The sequence below is a fragment of the Panthera leo genome, chromosome B3 (assembly GCF_018350215.1).
Source record: "Panthera leo isolate Ple1 chromosome B3, P.leo_Ple1_pat1.1, whole genome shotgun sequence".
In the NCBI taxonomy this organism is placed as follows: domain Eukaryota; kingdom Metazoa; phylum Chordata; class Mammalia; order Carnivora; family Felidae; genus Panthera; species Panthera leo.
The window spans coordinates 50,135,329-50,152,044 of NC_056684.1; the positions used below are offsets into that span (position 1 = coordinate 50,135,329).

General features: G+C 35.1%; 1 protein-coding gene and 1 non-coding gene across 2 annotated transcripts in view; one reads left to right on the top strand and one right to left on the bottom strand.

Annotated features, from left to right (window-relative positions):
• The window catches only part of LOC122222016 (protein unc-13 homolog C-like), a 117,982-nt gene that overhangs the window by 4,153 nt on the left and 97,113 nt on the right, over nucleotides 1–16,716 (bottom strand). The gene's annotated exons all lie outside the window — the stretch shown is intronic.
• On the top strand, nucleotides 16,220–16,324 carry LOC122223300. The gene has a single exon (XR_006204185.1). It is a non-coding gene; the product is annotated as a U6 spliceosomal RNA (small nuclear RNA).

The following is a 16,716-nucleotide window of genomic DNA, read 5'->3' on the forward strand; positions in this document are numbered from 1 at the left end:
TGAGTGTGGAGCCTGCTTGGTATTCTCTCCACCTCTGTCTCTGCCCCTCCCTGATAGTGCTTGCATGCTCTCTCTCAAAATAAACATTAAAAAAAAATAAAACCAAAAAGAAAATGAAATGTATTTACTAAAAACACATGATAGTATGTTCAGAATATAAAGAACTCTTACAGGTCTCTAAAAATTTGAGCCTAATATCCCCCCAAACTGGTCAAGAATGTGACTGGATGATTCACAAAGTAGAATGCATGAACAATGATAAACTTATTAAAACTATGCTTCAGATTATAAAATTACTAAAGATCAGAATATTTTAATGTTTTAGGTACTTCTATAATATATTAAAAATAATACCAAAGACGGTTGGTGGTCATTAATCTAATAGTGATGCATGGTTGGTGATAGTGAAAACTAATAGAATTTTTAGAAAAATTTTAGCGATGTCTAACAGTAGACTCTGTTTTGAAGAGAACTTTTTTTCAGTTGATGCTCAAAAAATTATTTTTGTTATGGATTATGCCCCCACCCCCAAATTCATATGTTAAGGTCCTAACCCACAGTACCTCAGAATGTAGACTTCTTTGGAAATACAATTGTTACAGCTATCATTAGTTAAGATAAAATCATCATACTGGAGTAGGGTTGTTCCCAATCCAATATGACTGGGGTCTTTATAAGAAGGATACATTTGGGGGCACCTGGGTGGCTTAGTCACTTAAGTGTCCGACTTCGGCTCAGGTCATGATCTCACGGTTTGTGGGTTCGAGCCCCGTACCCGGCTGGCTCTGTGCTGATGGCTCAGAGCCTGGAGCCTGCTTCAGATTCTGTGTCTCCCTTTCTCTCTGCCCCTCCCCCTCTCACATTCTGCCTCTCTCAAAAAAAAACAAACATTTAAAAAAATTGAAAACAAAAAAAACATTTGGAGACAGGTGCACACACAAGACAAATGCCATCTGAAGACCGCAGCTCTGCTGCTACAAGTCAAGGAACTATCAAACAGACACTGGGAGAGAGGCTGGACACACCCTTGACTAGCATTTTCACAGAGAGCATTACCGTCTCAGCGTACCTTGATCTCAGACATCCAGCTTCCAGAGCTGTGAGACAATAGATTTCTGTCATCCTAAGTCACTCGGTTTATGGTACTTTGTTAATTCAGTCCTAGCAAACTAATGTAACTTTAAGTCATAAAGAAAAAATTAATGTGTAAAGATCTGTATTCTTTTATTATTTACAAATTGGAAAAACATACATGATCAAGTACAGAAATATGGGTTGAAAATAATGTTCTCTGACCTTGATTCAGTAATTTGAGACCATTAAAATAAACACATTTAAAATACTATATAAAAATATAGGTAATGTTTATGGTGTATATACATATATACATGTATAATACAGGTATAATATACATCATATATAAGTAAATATTAATTATACATGTTATGTATTTTTATCAGTATACCCATACACTCTCACTAAGAATAGCTTTGTTCCCTGCCAGTTGTCTTTTGTTACACATGTAGTTGTTTTTGCTTAGTCTGATCAAACCTCTGTAATTACAAAAACATACAAAAAAATGTAACAAACAAATTCTGTAATTACATGCTGGATACTTCTTATAAGGGTGCTCCCAATGCTCCTTGTCTCAAAAGTCTCATCATTGCCACAACAAGGTCATTTTGTACTTTAGTGACTTAATGATGTTAACATAAGGCCACAATGCATCCATCTACTTTATAATGAAACCTCCTCTATAAATAGGATATCGGTGAAGTTCCAGTGACTGTACAGTTTTTAATGTCTCGATATTCCATGAACTAGTTATTTTAAGAAATTTTGAACTTATAAAATATTTACTAGGTGAATATCGCTCTTGTGTTCAACCACGCTGCATAGGAACCTAAAAAAATATAAATCTTAAGCTTATAGGAAAATCCCTAATTTAAGTGTGCCTCCTGACTACTAAACCCACCACCGTTTCTCATGTGAACATCCCTGAGAAGGGAATTTAAATGTGACTTAAGTCAACATATGACCTCCTGAGCATTCACTTTCCCTTCATATGTAGATGAAATAAAGGGGTTTGCCCAGTATGTAGCTAAAGCTTCTAGCTCTAAATTCTATGATTTTGTTTCTCTATGTGTAATTTATTTTCAGTTTAACAAGAAATATTTACTCGCCAATTATCACCAAAAATATTAATATCTATCACCTAAATTTGAGATATTTATAATTATTTCACAATTTAGAATAAAAGTAAAAATCGTGTTTTCTCTCTTGGTGTTTTATCCTTGTTATATGACACTTTTTGAAGAAAGTTTGAATGTAAGAGATTTCAAAATGTATCAAGAATCTGAGTTCTGGAGGCCTAGCTAGCTTAGCAATTTTCCTAAACTCTTTGTTCCAATGTCCTTCTTTGCCCTCAGAGCCTTCAAGGATAATGTAAATCACCCACTAGTGATAATATTGTTCACTATTCACTTTGGAAACAGGCTTGCATTATTTGCCAGCATATCAAAATACATGACTTTTTTTTTTTTTTTTTTTTTTTATTTATTTATTTTTTTTAATATATGAAATTTACTGTCAAATTGGTTTCCATACAACACCCAGTGCTCATCCCAAAAGGTGCCCTCCTCAATACCCATCACCCACCCTGCCCTCCCTCCCACCCCCCATCAACCCTCAGTTTGTTCTCAGTTTTTAACAGTCTCTAATGCTTTGGCTCTCTCCCACTCTAACCTCTTTTTTTTTTTTTTTTTTCCTTCCCCTCCCCCATGGGTTTCTGTTATGTTTCTCAGGATCCACATAAGAGTGAAACCATATGGTATCTGTCTTTCTCTGTATGGCTTATTTCACTTAGCATCACACTCTCCAGTTCCATCCATGTTGCTACAAAAGGCCATATTTCATTTTTTCTCATTGCCACGTAGTATTCCATTGTGTATATAAACCACAATTTCTTTATCCATTCATCAGTTGATGGACATTTAGGCTCTTTCCATAATTTGGCTATTGTTGAGAGTGCCGCTATAAACATTGGGGTACAGGTGCCCCTATGCATCAGTACTCCTGTATCCCTTGGATAAATTCCTAGCAGTGCTATTGCTGGGTCATAGGGTAGGTCTATTTTTAATTTTCTGAGGAACCTCCACACTGCTTTCCAGAGCGGCTGCACCAATTTGCATTCCCACCAACAGTGCAAGAGGGTTCCTGTTTCTCCACATCCTCTCCAGCATCTATAGTCTCCTGATTTCTTCATTTTGGCCACTCTGACTGGCGTGAGGTGGTATCTGAGTGTGGTTTTGATTTGTATTTCCCTGATAAGGAGCGACGTTGAACATCTTTTCATGTGCCTGTTGGCCATCCGGATGTCTTCTTTAGAGAAGTGTCTATTCATGTTTTCTGCCCATTTCTTCACTGGGTTATTTGTTTTTCGGGTGTGGAGTTTGATGAGCTCTTTATAGATTTTGGATACTAGCCCTTTGTCCGATGTGTCATTTGCAAATATCTTTTCCCATTCCGTTGGTTGCCTTTTAGTTTTGTTGGTTGTTTCCTTTGCTGTGCAGAAGCTTTTTATCTTCATAAGGTCCCAGTAATTCACTTTTGCTTTTAATTCCCTTGCCTTTGGGGATGTGCCGAGTAAGAGATTGCTACGGCTGAGGTCAGAGAGGTCTTTTCCTGCTTTCTCCTCTAAGGTTTTGATGGTTTCCTGTCTCACATTCAGGTCCTTTATCCATTTTGAGTTTATTTTTGTGAATGGTGTGAGAAAGTGGTCTAGTTTCAACCTTCTGCATGTGGCTGTCCAGTTCTCCCAGCACCATTTGTTAAAGAGACTGTCTTTTTTCCATTGGATGTTCTTTCCTGCTTTGTCAAAGATGAGTTGGCCATACGTTTGTGGGTCTAGTTCTGGGGTTTCTATTCTATTCCATTGGTCTATGTGTCTGTTTTTATGCCAATACCATGCTGTCTTGATGATGACAGCTTTGTAGTAGAGGCTAAAGTCTGGGATTGTGATGCCTCCTGCTTTGGTCTTCTTCTTCAAAATTACTTTGGCTATTCGGGGCCTTTTGTGATTCCATATGAATTTTAGGATTGCTTGTTCTAGTTTCGAGAAGAATGCTGGTGCAATTTTGATTGGGATTGCATTGAATGTGTAGATAGCTTTGGGTAGTATTGACATTTTGACAATATTTATTCTTCCAATCCATGAGCAGGGAATGTCTTTCCATTTCTTTATATCTTCTTCAATTACCTGCATAAGCTTTCTATAGTTTTCAGCATACAGATCTTTTACATCTTTGGTTAGATTTATTCCTAGGTATTTTATGCTTCTTGGTGCAATTGTGAATGGGATCAGTTTCTTCATTTGTCTTTCTGTTGCTTCATTGTTAGTGTATAAGAATGCAACTGATTTCTGCACATTGATTTTGTATCCTGCAACTTTGCTGAATTCATGTAAAATACATGACTTTTAAAACATGTATACTATGCCTGAAAGTCATGAGATGGGAGCTGAATCGTCCACAGAAAAACCTATATTGTAATTAGGGGCTTGCTGAGTTTTCATTAACCTTTACAGAGTACTTACTATGTGCTAGATATTCTGCAGAGCACTTTATCTGTTCTTTTATTGAATCTTGGCAACTGTCTTGTGAGGCTATCAATATTCATTAGATCTTGCCAGAGCAGAGGAAATCCTTTGTTCTGGCTCTCATTTCAGGTGCAATTCTGGATATAATGGAAGGGGTGCTGAGTGAGAGATTCACATTCATATCTCATACACTTTTTTTGTTCAGTTAGGGGCTGGCGGCAGGGGGCATAACCTGAAAAACTGAGTCACAACAAGAACATGCTATGTTAAGGATATATGCAAGATATGAACATGTTGATATGGGAGCATGAAGAAAAGATCTAACGCTGCAGCCAGAGGACATTGGGCTTGTAAACAATTCATGGGGATAATGATTTAGAATGGTGTTTGTCAGTTGAATGAAGGCATTCTTAGAGGGAAAAAGTTTTGCAGAGGCTTTGAAGCTTTAAGGACTGTGGGGCATTAGGAACTGAAACGTGGGAGTGTGAAAGTAAAGAATTATAAGAAATAAAGCATAGATGGATAGGATTTATTGCATAAAAATCTTGATATATTCCATTAAGCAATTTAAATTATACTCAAATTGTAATGTACAGTCACAGATTGTTTTCAAGCAAGACACTGACATGTGACATGATCAGAATTTTATTTGGTTCTTTAAATATCTAGGCCAGTCCTCTGGACAATAAGGCAGAATAAGATGATATGAGAAAGAGTCTGCTCTCTGGCCCACCTATACCACAATTCTACAAACATGCACAAATGCTATGTAACAATTTTTTAAAGTCATCTCTACACCCAACATGGGGCTTGAACTCACGACCCTGAGATCAAGAGTCACATATTTCACCAACTACGCCAGCCAGGTACCACAACTATATACTAATTTTAATATGTTGTATACCTGAAAATAATGTAACACTATGTGTCAACTATACTCAAAATATTATTTACAAAACTTTAAAACCTGTCTAAGCTTAAAACAAAAACAAACATAATCTCCCAATCACCACATATGAAGTAGCAACTCAAAAATAATGGTGAATGAAGTCAAGGCCAAAATTGCTCTCAGGAGCACTGGAACAATTTATTTATTCAGCAAATATTGATACAGTGACCCCTACGTGCTAGGCATTGTGCTAGGGAATATGGATAGAATACTTGAAAATAAAGATAAATATCACCATTTCTCATAGAACTATAGAACTATGGTAAACCCACACTGCATAATCTGTGCACAAATAAAGCTAAAACTTATTTTTTTATAATTTAAAAATATTTTTAATATTTAGTTTTCAGAGAGCACAAACAGGGGCGGGGCAGAGAGAGGGGGAGACACAGAACTTGAAGCAGGCTCCAGGCTCTGCGCTGTCAGCACAGAGCCTGATGCGAGACTTGAAGCCATGAAGCCACCAACCATGAGATCAAGACCTGAGCCAAAGTCAGATGCTTAACTGACTGAGCCACCCAGATTCCCCAAAGCTAAAACTTTTAGAGCTACCTGAATAAAAGAGTGAGTTAACACAATGTCAACACTTAGAATGTAAATGTATGAGATAAACACTAGGAGAATGGAGAAACAATGAGGAAATTTTCCATCTACCTAAAAACATAAATGGAAAAAGTTTACTGGTCATTAAAGATACCTCAGGCCAATACCAAGTGTGGGTTCAGAATTCACATCAAACTGCAATATGTTTTCTCTTTTCACATTAAATACTATTAAAGACTGATAATGCATCTGGCCACAAAAGAAACCTCAATATATTCTATAAAAGTGGTATCATCAAGAGCAATTAAATAAGAAATCAACAGCGGGTTGGCAACTTAAAACCACCACCACCAGCAACAAAAAACTATGGAGACATAAACATTCCCTAATATGATATGGGTAGGAAAAACAGAAACAGTGGAAATTAGGAAATATTTATACCTAAACTAATATTAAACATACATCTACACATACATGTAGATGAATATTAACTTCTGAGATAAATCTGTTTTAAAAGGAAGTTCACAGCCTTAAATGTTTTAAATATAATTTAAAAATTAAAATAGACAAGATAAAAATTCAATTCAAGAAGGTACGAACAAGAATCATAGAATAAAAATCAGGATAATAAAGATGCAAATTAATTTTGTAAAATTGTTTCTGAAAAATATGACAACTGTGAAATGTTATCTCATTGTGTCTTTGACTTGCATTTCCTTGATCATTAGTGATGCTGAGCATCTTTTCATGTGTTGTTGGCCATCTGTATACCTTGCTTTGAAGAAATGTCTTTCAGGTCCTCTGCCCATTTTTTAGTTGGACTTTTTTTGGTGTTGAATTTAAGAATTTTTTTAATGCTTATTTTTGAGGAAGTGAGTGAGCAATCAAGCAGGGGAAGTACAAGAGAGAGGGGGACACAGAGGATCCAAGCAAGCTTGTGCTGACAGTAGAGAGCCCAACACAAAGTTCAAACTCACAAACCATGAGATCATGACCTGAGCCGAAGTTGGATGCTTAACTGACTGAGCCACTCAGACACCCCTAATTATAGAAGTTCTTTATATTTGTTGGATATTAACCCTTAGCAGACATATAACTTGCAAATATCTTCTCCCCATTTAGTAGGCTATGTTTGTGTTTTGCTGATGGTTTCCTTTGCTGTGCAAAAGCTTTTTATTTTGATGTAGTCCCATTAATTTATATTTGCTTTGTTTCCCTGGTCTTAAGACACAGATCTAAAAAAAAATGCTACTATGGCTAATGTCAAAGAAATTACTGCCTGTGTTCTCTTCTAGGAGTTTTATGGTTTCGGGCCTCACGTTTAGGTTTTTAATCCATTTTGAATTTTGTTTTCTTTTTTTGTATGGTGTGAGAAAGTGGTTCAGGTTCATTATTTTTCATGCAGCTGTCCAGTTTTCCCAATAACATTTTTTGAAGAGATTGTCTTTTTCCAATGATATATTCTTGCTTCCTTAGCCATAGATTGACCATGTAGGCATGGGTTTACTTCTGAGCTCTCTATTCTGTTCCATTGATGTATGTGTGTATTTAATGCCAGAATCAAAGAGACAAGAGATAACAAGTGTTGGTGAGGATGTGAAAAAAAAATGAACACTTGAGTACTATTGGTGGGAATGTAAACTGGTGCAGCTGCTGGGGAAAAGAGTACAGAAATTCCTCAAAAAATTTAAAGTACCATATGAGTTAGTAATTCTACCTCTAGGTGTTTACCACAAGAAAATGAAAAGATATATGCATCCTTATGTTTACTGCAGTATTATTTAGAATAATATAGACAACTGAAGTGCCCATAGACACATGAATGGACAAAGATATTCACACACACACACACACACACTCACAGAGGAATATTACTCAGCCATAAAATAGGATGAGACATTGTCATTTGTGACAACAAAGATGGACCTAGAGGGTCTAAGTGAAACAGATTAGCCTAAGAAAGAGAAATATGATTTCATCTTATGTAGAATCTAACACACACACACACACACACACACACACACACACACACACACACACACAAATGAACAGAAAGCAGAATCAGACCTATAAATACAGAGAGCAAACTGATGGTTGCCAGAAGAGAGAAAGGTGAGGGGATGGGGAATATGAATGAAGGAGAGTAGCTGATACAGGATTCCAGTCATGGAATGCCTAAGTTATGGGAATAAAACGTATGGCATAGGGAATATATTCAATGATGTTTTCATAGCATTGTATGGTGACAGATGGTAGCTATTCTTGTGCTGAGCATAGTATAGAGAGTTGTTCAATCACTATGTTGTACACCTGAAACTGATGTAAAATTATGAAGCATACTCAAAAAAGTTATGAAAGAAGAACACTTCTTTAAAGCATTAAATCAAAGTACAATTCTTTAGCAAGACTGGTTAAAAAGAGGGAACGTATATATGAAAAATATCATTATGTAAAAAGGGTATTAACTGAAGATTCAGTGGAAAATTTTAAAAATTTAAAAGTATGCTATAAACATCTTCAAGTAAATAATTGCTAAAACCTGAAGGTAATTTTCTAAAAGCATTAACAAAGTATAAAATTTCTAAAAGATATTACTAACATTTATACAAAAATATAGAAAACTAAAACTATTCCTAAAGAACTTTAATCAATAGGAAAATAGCCCCGCAAAAGAATGCCAAATGATTTTTTAAAGTTTTATCAAGTCTGTATGGAAGAGATAATACCAATTATATATAAATTTGACTAGAGAAGTAAAATGAACACATAGGATGTAAACAGGAAAAAGTGTACATTTTCCAAAGCTAGTATAAGCTTGCTATTAAAATCAGAAAAGGATAGTACAAAATAAGATTATATATCAGTATGATATAGGAGAGCTCATAAAAAAAATCCTAAAAAAACTTTTGCATTTGATCCAGCATGGGTGTACACATTTACCCAAATTGGGTTTATCCCCAAAATAAAATAGTGCTTTAACAATATAAAAATCTATCCGACTTTTGCTTCCAGAAAAAAAAAATGGATAGACTTACTTTCCCTATTATTTCCACTAAATACAACTAAAATCTTAGGACATATTATATCAAATAAACACATATAAAGCTCTGAAGTTTGGGTAGAAGACATACTGGCCAGTGACTGTGGCCTCAAAGTAGAATACAGTGATGGATGTTCTGTTTGCTTCCAAACACAGCAACCCAAGGATATCAATGGTGCAGACATGAAAGGCTTAAAGGAAAGCCTATTCTAACAGGGAAACCAAGATAGGGACAGGCCAGCAAGACAGACCTTTTGACAATAATTAACCCACTCTAGCCAAACACCACACACACAAAAAAATCTGTGGCCCCCATTTCCACTGTCAGTGAAGGTCAAAAGGAGTGCTTAGACATCTACACTTACCAGGCTGTAAAGAGGTACTCCAGTCCCCCATATTGGCTGAAGTGCTTTCAGAGAAGGCCAAATTAGAGAGTTGGAAATCACACCAACAACAGCCTCAACTTCTCCCCTACCTAAGTAGTTATGAGGCACCCTTTCCCTCCTCAATGGAGTGGTATTAGAAGAGGTCTAGTGGAAAGTCAGGACTTTCATCACTGCTCAGCCATAATAAAGTCACCCACTCGATGTCAGTGGTGTCTACATAGGAAGAAGCAATTAGACACCTGTTCCCATCTAAGCTAGGGTGGTATCAGCAGAAACCCAGTGGGAAGCCTCAACACCCTGTCATGCCCACAGCAGGAACAAAAAAGTTCCCTCTCCTCAGTATCTATGTAAATGAAGTAGAAAACCTTATCTCCACCTAGAAGAAAGGAGTCTAGTTCTCAAAAATTGGAGCACTGTCAGACAAGATAAAATACAAGATTTAAGTAAGACCCAAAGTCATACAACATAACACCCAAATGTCCATATTAAAATCACTTGTCATGTGAGGTACCTCTAACTGAATGAATAAAAACAACAGATGCCAATGTGATAACACAGATGTTAGAAATATCTGACAAAAATTTTAAAGCAGCTAATAAGAAATGTTTCAACAATTATAAATATGTCTGGAACCAATCAATAGCAAGTTTTACTGAAGGAGTAGATAGTCTCAAAGAAATCAAATATATAAAAAATGGAAATTTTAGAAATAAAAAATACAGCAACTGAAATATTACTAAGTGGATAGACTCAACATCCACTTGAGAGAAAAATTAACGAACCTGAATATAAAACAGTAGAAATTATACAGTCTGAACTACAGAGCCTGAGAAAAGTTTTAGGGACATACATAATTCTGGAAAAAATATACATATAAAGATAATATTCATCTCATTGGAGTTCCAGAAAAAAACAGAAAGAGGAATAGAATTCTGAGTCTACTCAAACTGCTATAACAAAATACCACAGAGTGAGTAGCTTAAGCAAGAGACATTTACTTCTCAGAGTTCTGGAGAGTGGAAAGCCCAGGATCAAGGTGCTATAAAATTTTATTCTTGATAAGGGCTCTTTTCCTGGCTTGCAGAGGTCCACCTTCTTACTATATCTTCACATGACAGAGTGAGGTGTGACCTTTCTTCCTATTCTGATAAGAACACTGATCCCACCATTGGGCCATATCCTCAGTACTGCATCAAAACCTAATTAACTCTCAAAGGCCCCACTTTCAAATACAATCACATTAGGACTTAGAGCTTCAACATTTTAATTTTGAGAGGACACCAACTTTCAGACCGTAACAGAGCTGAAAATGTATTCAATAAAAAAGATGACTAAAAATTTCTCCAAGTTTGGCAAAAATTAAAACACAAATCTGCAGAATAAGCTGAGCAAACCATAAACAGGACAAAATGAAAAATTCATGTCAAGACACATCACGAACTCCTGAAAGCCAAGAGCAAAGAAAAAATGTTAAAGGCACTGAGAGCAGTGGTACATGATCCATAGGGAATAAACAGTTTGAATAAGAAAGGATTTCTTAGCAGAAACCACAGGGGCAGAAAGAGATGGAAGAACACTTTTCAAACATTGAAAGAAGAAAATGATCAACCCAAGATTCCATATTCAGGGCAAATATATCTTTAGGAATTAAGTGGAAATCAAGACATTCTCAGATGAAGGAAAAATATGAGACTTTATAACAAGCCAACTCACTTTAAATGAATGGCTAAAATATATTTCTCAACAGAAAGGAAATGACAAAAGAAGAAATCTTGAAACATCCAGAAAGGAAAATGAAGGATAAGTGCAAAACTGTGGGTGTATGTAATATGCTTTCCTTTTCCTCTTGAGTTTTCTGCATTATGTTTGATGGATGAAATAAAAATTTTAACACTATCTGATTGGGTTGTATACAGAGGAAATATTTAAGGCAATTTTACTTTAAATGTGAGGGAATAAAGGGAAATAGTGTTAGATAAGCTTTCTGCATTTCACTTTAATTGGTAAAATGTATACAGCAACCAACTTGACCAATTGTATACGTATATAATGTGTATTAGGCAAATTAATGGCCCCCAGAGACAGCCATGTTATAGTTCTTGGAAACTTAATTTATTACTTAACATGGAAAAGGGAAATTAAAGTTGTAGATAGAATTAAGTTTGCTAATCAACTGACCATAATATTGAAATATTATGAATAATTATCTGGTGGATGCAATGTAATCAGAAAGACCCTTAATATGGAAGAGGTAGGTAGAAGAGTGAGGTCAGAGTGATTCAGTATTATAAAGCTCAATACGGAGTCGCTGGTTTTGAAAATAGAGCTAAACCTTTATGAGCTAAAAAAATGTATAAGTACATCTAAAAGCTGGAAAAGTAATTGAAACAGATTCTTTCCTAAGCCTCCAGAAAGGAATATAGCTGTACTGATACCTTAACTTTATTCCAGCGAACCTATAACAGACCTTTCACTTTCAGAATTTTAAGATAAAAATTTGTGTTTGTGGCAATGTTTTAAGGAAGCAATAAAAAACTTAAACATAATTCAATACCTAGAGCAGCCACTAAAAAATCTATATAAAAAAATACACTCAAAAATTTAATATTTACAAGTAACCTACAGAAATGCAGAAAAGTTAGAGAATGAAACCAAAGAAAACAAACAGAAGACAAAGAATAAAGTGGCACATTTAAGCCTTATCAATAATTACATCAGGGGTACCTGGGTGGTTCAGTCAGTTGAGTGTATGACTATGGCTGAGGTCATGATCTCACAGTTCATGAGTTCAAGCCCCACATCAGTCTCTCTTGCTGTCAGCACTGAGCCCACTTTGGGTCATCTGTCTCTCTCTCTCTGCCTCTCCCCTGCTTGTGCACGGCATGCTCTCTCTCAAAAATAAACAAATAAACATTAAAAAATTAATAATTGTATTAAATGTAAATGATCTAAATTTATCAAATAGACAGGGCACCTAGGTTGCTCAGTTGGTTAAGCATCTGACTTGATTTCAGCTCAGGTCACAATCTCACAGTTTGTGGGACTGATCCCTGTGTTGGCCTCTGCACTGACAGCACAGAGCCTACTTGGGATTCTTGTTTTCTCCCTCTCTCACTGCCCCTCCCCCATTTGTGTGCACTGTCTCTCAAAGTACATAAACTAAAAAAATAAATGTACCAAATAAAAAACTCAATAGAATGGATAAAAAACACCATGACCTAACTACATGCTTAGGAATTCAATTCAAATATAATGATAGAGGCAGGCTAAAAGTAAATAAATGGAAAAAGATACACTATACAAACGACCAAAAGAATACAGTAGTAGATAAACTAACATCTGACAACATAGACTTCAGAGCAAAAACAAAACAAAACAACACTAACAGACACACACTGTATAAGAATATAAAAGTAAATCCACCACCAAGAAGATATAACAATCTAAAAAATATTAAGAAAACGCAGAACTTCAAAGCATGTGGGGCAAAAGCTGATGTTACTGAAAGGAAAAGTAAACAAATCCAGTTATTGTCAGAAACTTAAATCCCCACCCTACAGTGATGAGAGTAAGGAAAATATTAATACATGCAAAGGTATACCATGAATTGGAAGCCTTGAGACACCAAAATGCCAATTGTCTCCAATTATATATATTTTTTTCAAGACTTATTTTACAGTTAAGATTGTGTGGTATCAGTAGATAGAATGAAATATTGATCAATGCAACAAAATAGAGAACCCAGTTAAAGATCCACACAACTCTTTTTTTTTCCCACAAGGATGCAAAAGCAACTTACCAGAGGATAGACTTTTCAACAACAGATCCTCGAGTAACTGGATATTTACGAGCAAAAACACCATTCTCAACCTAAACCTCACATTTTATGCAAAAATTATCTCAAAATTAACCATGCATTTAAATATAAAGCATAAGATTAAAAAATCTTAACTCAGGACAACGTCTTTAAGACATACAGCTTGGAGAAGAGTTTTTAATCATGACAGAAAAAAAGAAAAGTCAATAATTTGACCTTAAAAATTTTGCTCTTGGAAAGCCCCTATGAAAGGGATGTAAGGAAAAGCTATAAATCGGAGGAAAATATTTGCAAACCATATACTCAACAAAGAATTACTTCCCGCGATTTCTAAAGAACTCTAAAATCTCAACAGCAAACCGCCACCATACATACACAATTAAAAAATGGGCAAAAGATGTACAGACATTTCACTAAGGAGGACATATGAATGATGAACAAGTGCATCAAAAGATGGTTAGTAGCACTAGATATTCAGGATATGCAAATTGGAGGCATGATAAAATATGTCCATGCACCTATTAGAACAGTTACGTAAAAACATTGACAATACCAAAATGTAGAAAGGATGCAATAAAACCAGGTCTCTGATACATTGTCAGTAGGAATATAAAATACAGTAACTCTCAAGTAGTTTGATCATTTCTTATAGAATTAAATGTACCTCTACAATACAGCCAGCAATGTTGCTCTCAGGCATTTATCCTAAAAAAAAAAAAAATGAAACATCCACACAAAAAATTAGAAATGACTGTTCTTAACATGTTAATTTTGATAGCCCCAAACTGGAAACAATAAAAATGTCCCTCAAGAGGCAAAAAGTTAAACTGTGATACCTCCCTATCAAGGAATACTAATCAGCAATAAAAATATGCTAATATCCACAGCAACTTAGATCTTAAGTGTATTAATTGAAACGAAAAAAGGTATCCAGATGAAAGATATTATATGATTACATGCATGTAAAATTATACTGTTAACAGGTTAGTGGTTACTAAGGGTGCTATGCATGGTTAAACAGGGAAGGGAGAGGTCAGAGAGAGTACAAAGGGATAGCACAGAGCATGATGGAATAGCTCTGTATTTGGATTGCAGTGACAGTTATACAATCTACACATGTGATATAATGACAGATACGTACCCACATTGTACCAGTGCCGAATTCTTGGTTTTTATATTGTACTCTGATTATGTAACATATAACTATTGGGGGAAACTGAGTGAAGGGTACATTTGATCTCTATAGTATCTTTCAATGTCCTGTTAACCTATCATTTTTTTAATTAAGCAGTTTAAAAAATCTGCTAAAAAATGAATTGTATTTAATCAAAACTTAAAAATTCTGCTGTTCAAAACACACCATAAAAAATGAAAAGAAACAGCACAAACTGAGCAAAAACACTAAAATGTGAGGGGCGCCTGGGTGGCTCAGTTGGTTTGGCGACCTACTTCGGCTAGGTCATGATCTCACGGTTTGTGGTTTCAAGCCCTGCATCAGGCTCTGTGCTGACAGCTCAGAGCCCGGAGCCTACTTCTGATTCTGTGTCTCCCTCTCTCTCTGCCCCTCCCCCACTCATGCTCTGTCTCTGTCTCAGAAATAAACATTAAAAAATTAAAAAAAAAAATTACAATATGAATTTCATTTATACATATATATGCACTTATACATATACATATGTACATACGTACACATATCATTATAAAAGTATACTGTATTTATAAAATTGTAACTAAAATATTAAGTAGAAACCCAATTTAAAGTTGGACCAAAAATCTGAACAGATACTTCACACACAAAAATGCATTAACAGTCAAAAAGTACAATAAAGATGCTTGTCATCATTAGTAATTGGGGAAATAAAACTTAAAACCACAATTAGATACTATGACTTTTACTGCAAAATGGTTGAAATTAAAGACTGACAATAACAAGTGTCGGTAAGTATGTGAAGCAACTCAAACCTGCTACCCTAAGAATGTAAAATGCTATGATCACATTGGAAATCAGGTAGTTATTTCTTAAAAATTTAAATATAGTGCATCCAAACCTAAATGTAAACAAACTGAAAAATATATATATATATATATACACACAAATATATATATGCACATATATATATACATATACACACATATACATATATACATACATATATACATATATATGTGTGGTGTGTTATATTATTCTATTTATATATTGTCATAAGACACAGAAAGCATAAATTATCAAGAATAGGAAAATACATGTATCACATTGGAAGTAAAGAAACAACAACAGAACAGGAAAATACATTTCCAACATACAACAGAGGATTAGCTTGGCCTCCATTGAAGAATTTGAAGAAAAACAACCCAGTAGAAAAACTGGGAAATGCATGTTGAAATGCATTTCCTAACAGGAAATTAACATAGGAAAAGGTGCTCAAACTCTTCAACTATGAGCATTGTTCAAGTTAATATTAAGCACTGATATATCACTTCACAACCACTGGAATGGAAAAGAAAATAAAATATCTCAGACTGTCATGTTGTTATGGACTGAAACTTTCAAGAAGTACTGGGTTAAAAATTTATACAACCACTTTTGAAAATGAAATCGCAGTTTCTAGGGAGGTTGAAATTTGCTCACCCTATTGCCCAACAAATCTTTTAGGTATGTGACATGAACAAACTCTTACACTTAGGTAGCAGATTGCATATTAAAAGATGTTTACTACAGTATTTGTAATAGGAAAAAATATTACATAGTATTCCCTATTAGAGAATTTTGATATGTTTATATGGTCAAATACATTAAAATGAATTAATTAGATCAATTGGCATCAATGCGAGTTGTTTTAAGAACATAACATGGAGTTTAAAAAGTTGCAGAATCATCTAGTACGGGGCGCTCGCTTTGTCAGCACATATACTAAAATTGGAATGATACAGACAAGATTAGCATGGCCCCTGCTAAGGATGACAGAATTATCTAAAATGGCATCATTTTATTATATTAAGGGATAGGAAAACTTTAACATATACTGGAAGAGTACATAAGATTTTTTACAGTGATTGTCCCTAGGGAATGAAGGAATGGCGACTAGAGAGTGAAATAACCTTCAAAGAGGAGCAGTAGCTCCTTTTACGTCTCCCTGTGTACTAGCAAACATTCCTCTCTGCCTTCCATAACTGGCCCTATGTTCCCTCAAATATTCTTTGGTTTTTCCATTTACTAAATCTTACCATACTTTGATGATATCCCATCCATTACCCATGGGGTAAAGCAGACTATAGAGCAAATAATATGCAAATATAATTGCTTGTTGGGATCATAGGATCTCAGAACAAAAGGCTTTTAGAGAATCATGTTTCCTAGTGGGCTTCAAACTGTGTTATGAAAAG